Source organism: Mus pahari, chromosome 5 (genome assembly GCF_900095145.1).
Source record: "Mus pahari chromosome 5, PAHARI_EIJ_v1.1, whole genome shotgun sequence".
Taxonomy (NCBI): Eukaryota; Metazoa; Chordata; class Mammalia; order Rodentia; family Muridae; genus Mus; species Mus pahari.
In genome coordinates, this window is record NC_034594.1 from 35,325,979 (window position 1) to 35,331,438 (window position 5,460).

Genomic DNA, 5,460 nt, shown 5'->3' on the forward strand with positions numbered 1-5,460 from the left:
GTGTGTGTGTGTGTGTGTGTGTGTGTGTGTGTGTGTGTGTGACTAACAGGTGTTTCCATGCTTAGGTTAAATGCTTACCTTTAACAATATGAGATGGCTTTCCACACAGAAGAGAAATATCTGAGTTTCCCCGAAGAAGGAAAAAGGACTAAGAGGAGGGTCCGCCATGTATAGGGTGAGCCACACACTCACTAGTCAGTTTGACAGTTATTCTGTAACTTTTGTCTGGCTTGGGCTCTTACCTATTCTGAAGGGCTTTTGATGCCTGACACTTTTGACATCTCTGAAAATGTATTAGTATATAAGTATATATTATATTAGTATATAAGTATATTTGTCAAAATCTGTTCAGTTTCTTTATGCCCCAGTACTCACTTCTCCTGTTGTTTGGTGACATGGACACTGCGTGGGGTAGGCATTTGAAGAATAGTTGGGAAAGAGTTATTTTTAATTGAAGAATGGATTTTTTTTTTCTGTATTTTCACAGGTCTTAATAATGAGCATGTTAAACTGATTCTTGGAGAAAAATACTGGAGTCCATGCATTTCAGGATGGTTTGTTTAAAAGGCAAAGATCTCAGACTGGAATTTTCTCCCTGGGAGAGGAACACACTTCTCATCCATGGGAAAAGTGTCGAGTACCGTACGATTGCATTCTTGTATGGATCTTGTGTTTGCCCCAACTGAGAGCATTTCTCTGTTTCCGTGTCAGTTGTCATTAATCAGTTACGAATCTGACATGTGGATTTGTCAGGGAATAGAATTTAAGTCACTTTGGCTTAAGTGCATATGATAGACTAGTATAGAGTTTACCAAAGCCACTTTCGATGGCTTTTCAAAAGCAGACGTGCATATGTTAGGGTACCTCTGCAGCAGCATCAGTGACTGAGCTAGCTGACAAGTGACAGGAGCCCCCCTCCCTGGTATTTCATGAAAGTGTGCACAAATCATAACAAGTTGCATCTCTTTCATGAGACAGGGAACATTTCCCTTAAAGCACACATGGCTATATGGTGTGTTTGTGTACATGAAAATTCATGCTGCTATCAATTTTAATTTTGCCATTTTTGTTGTTTTTAAGTTCTAGGTTTTAAGCTTTTGAAGAAGCTTAAATGACTGCTTTCAGTTTCCTCTTAAATCATATTTAAAGAGTCTATTGAAGTCTTAATAAAAGAAGCAATATGTGCTACCATGGAGAGTAACTATAACATACTGAGACCCCTGTGTCTTGGGTTGCAGCTTCCTTATTTACTGAATAAATAAATGCCTACTGTGTGTCCATAGGCCCTATGCTGGGGATGCGTGGCAGGTCATGAGTCATGCTGGCTGGTTTCTGTGCTCCTGAGTCTTGGAGCGTCAATGCTCAGCATAGGGAACCCTTGGTTTGCTTAGCTTAGTTTCTTAGCTTCCTAGGGTATTGACTTCGGTTCCATAGACTCCTGTCAGGGAAATGATAGGCTCATTCCCAGGAAAATGACATGGAAACACACTAGAGGCACAGAGAGGAAGGTGATTTCAGAGCCATAAAGATCTTGATTTGAATCTGGCCTTTATTTTCTGGAGTGGATCCAGTATCTTTATCTGTAAAATACAGATATTATTGTAATATCACATTGTTAAATCACGTGAAGTATTACCTGAAGAATATAGATGATCAACAGCCTTGATCTCCCTGATCGCTGTAGTCTCAGAATAATAAGAGAAAACAAGTAATTCTTTAAGCATCTGTCATCTATCTATCTATCTATCTATCTATCTATCTATCTATCTATCTATCTATCTATCTATCTATCTATCTGTCTGTCTATCTGTCTATCTGTCTATCTATCCATCTGTCTGTCTACACATATACATAAATATTCATATAAAACACAACCTTTAGCAGATAGGTTCCTAGGCCCACAGAAGTTAACAGTCTGGCTGTGACACCCATGATAAGTGGCGGTAAAATGATTCTGCTTCAAATAACTACTTTGCTAGTTAGTACATGTTATATACATACAGACATATGTTAGTATATGTTATATACATACAGACATACATGCTTACATACATACATTATATATGTGCATATGCACATATACACACATATATTCCTTTTTTGTTGTTGTTGCTCAGCACAATTATTTTTGGCTTTTGATTTTGAGGCAAGCTCTCATTATAGCCCAGCCTGGCCCACAACTCCCATGTAGCTCAAACTGGCTTTTGAGCCTACTTGCTCAGCTTCCCAAGTTCTGGGATTACAGGCATGAGCCACCATGCTCAGATATCACCTGTTGTTTGAAAATGTTTGTACTTACCAGAGCAGTGAGGTGTGCTCAAAAGGTTGAATGGTTGTTTTAACTACCCGCGGCTTTTCTACTGAATGGAGGTGCAATCATTGGAAATCAAGGAATTCCAGTGATAGACACCCAGGGGAGACATGAACCCATTCTGAGCCTGCACTATCTCTTCACTCTAAATCATGCACACAGTGCAGGGGGTCTCTTGCATATATGTCATGAACACACAGAGACCGTTGCAAAAGAAAAGCATGTCATAGCAAGGAAGTTCATGTTCGCACTTGGGTCAGGTCTACATACACGATGGCTGGCGTGAAAGGAGAGCAGCTTTGCTGGATTACCGAGCCCTTTCTACACTTTACCTGGAGACCTTTTCTGCCTGACTCCTTCGCTGTGTCCCTTCCCTCTCCCTTCATACCTTCTCAGCCACTCCTCTCACTCTTGCCTCAGCACCAGGAGTGGGCATCCAAGCTTTGGCAAGCTAGATGAGGAAGAGTGGTTCTCTCCTCTCTCTTACATATGAAGTGGCTTCTTTTTCTGTTTATATCTTCATGTGAACATTCTGGAGGGTAAGAATGACAGATTATTGGCTCAGACACAATTTGCCTTACACATAACCTCCCTGCCAATTTCATTAAAAAAAAAAAAAAAGATGTCTTCCTTCATGGAGGAAATAAGCCTATCTTTGTTGTAGTGGAAAAAAAAATGTACAAAATCCACACAAAAATCTGTTCTGTGCAGAGGGATTTTTTATTAGGTGAGATACACCTGAGTCAGTTCTGAGCAGCCTGGCCACAGTGGCTTTGGCTCACTTGCTTTTTGCACGTTCATTTTGTTCCAGGTCTGTTCCTAACCTACTCTGAGAGCATTCTTTTATGGCCAAACGATGCTGATGCTGATGCTGTTGACAATGATGAGTCTGTCATCCCGCACAATGCTCTATTTCATATCCCAGGTGGAATGGCACTAGAGGGTGCTGGAGGCAGAACTCATACTGCATGATCAGCACATTCATACATTGTCTCCATCTCAACAAGCTTCATTAACCAGACTCATCTACATATTTCTTGCAGTGACTCTGAATAAGGATAATTAATAATTTGCTAAGACCCTAAAGTGGAAAAATGAAGAATTTTAATTCAGGTGATTTGATCTCATTTTTTTCCCTTTGGTATTTAACAAAAGTCTATTGAAAAATCTTCTTAAATAAAAAGTATAATTACATAAAGAAGAAATGTTAATTAAGATTTTGAATTACTTAAACGGTCTTAAGGAGAATATAAAATAACTAGCTTATTCATGATTAATGAAAGATGAGGTGAATAACAATTATTTTTTGATATGTTTATCCTCTTCAGAGGTTAATTTGAATTAGACAGAAAGAGGATGTTAACATTCTTTAATAGATTTTGAATCCTCCTAGGGTAATTTTTATTTGAGAACCCATTGTACATTTAATATGACTTTTATCACTGTGACAACAAGTTATCCTTTAACAGAATGCAGTATTTAAGTATAGCTGATCAAGATTTAGGCTCATATTCTAATCCCTCAATATACACACAATAAAATAAAACACAGAGAAATTTATGTGAAAATTGATTCTTAAAATCTTAGAGACAATATTTGCTCCTTTAGAGGTTACATCTTGAGAATGGCAATAAAAGAAAAGACATTTTAAAATTATGATTCTGATTTGAGTGCATTAAAGAAAGAACTTTGATTTATTGTATATTATTTTCAGACAGTTTTGGGCCTGGATGTGCTAGGCAATAGTAGGACTAAAGTGTCAGAAGGTTTAGGAGAAAAGAGAATATAAAGGTGATTTTATATATATATACACACACACACATATATATACGTATATATATACATGTGTATATATATACGTATATATATGTGTGTGTGTGTATATATATGTGTGTGTATATATATATGTGTGTATATATATTATATATATATAATATATATATATATATATATTATATATATACGTGTGTGTGTGTATGTCTTTGGAGCTTTCTACATGTTTCATCTTGGGTATGTGTTGAGAAGTTAATGTGCAACCCTTCTTTATATAGATAATGTCAAAACCATGTCACTTGAGAGTCTAATGTTTACTTATGAGAGGTGATGGTCTCTTATAGAGGCACAGCATGCACTGTAGGCTGACTAATGCAGTGGAATCCATGCAGAGACCCTGCGAGCACCATGCTTCCTCCACGGCATGAACGCTGTGAAGTGCACCGTGCTTGCCTCTGACAGGTGCTGTGCAACCTTGAAGCACTAAAACTTCCAAGAGGTTTGAAAGTCATGATGTCATTAATTAATAACTGTGCTGATCATGGCTTATAAACATGATGGCTTTGGAATGGCTCATGTATAAATGCTAATTGATTTAAAGTAAAGGGAAATTTCTCTCTATTGGGTCAATGGTTTATGGATTATGATGACCTTTTAGTATGAGATTGCTAACGAATCTTTGCTCCTTCATCTTTCTTAGCTCCCCACCCCCCGTGCTTGTTCTGTGTTTTATAATCAGAAATGCCTGTAAATAAGATACATTAGAACAATTATTGGTACTGGAATTCAATAACAGCTGTAAAGCCTTTTATAAGATGCCAAAGATACCACATTGGGACTTAATAATGTATAACATTTTACAATGTGGAAAAATATGAATGGAAAGTTTTGTGATTACCTCTATTATAATGTATTTTATGCAAGACTATGTATCCTACAAGCATGCTATCCTTGATGTATCATCAAAGACTTCAGTTTTGTACTGCTTTTCTCTTTCATGTGTAGAGTGGAGAAATAGACTAGATATAGGATCTGCCAGAGGAAATGACCTCAAAGATACAGCTACCTTACATGTCCCAACATCTGAATTATGAATTAAATACATTTGAAGCAGACTTAACATCAAAACCAGGAATTGCCAGGTGGGCTTTTATCTAGGAGACTCCTGTCGACCAGCACAGGAGCTGCTTACAGCAGAAGTATTATGAAGACTTAGGTCTTGATTATTATCATAGAATTTGGTTCTTAATAAAAGGGACATAGTTAATTCTCTGCCAGTGCAGAAGGGGTTCTTGCCTCTTCTCCCCCTTCTCCTGCTATCCTAGCTCCCCCCCCAATTTTATTGCTCCATTCTTGGAGGTCTGCTTTGGAATGAA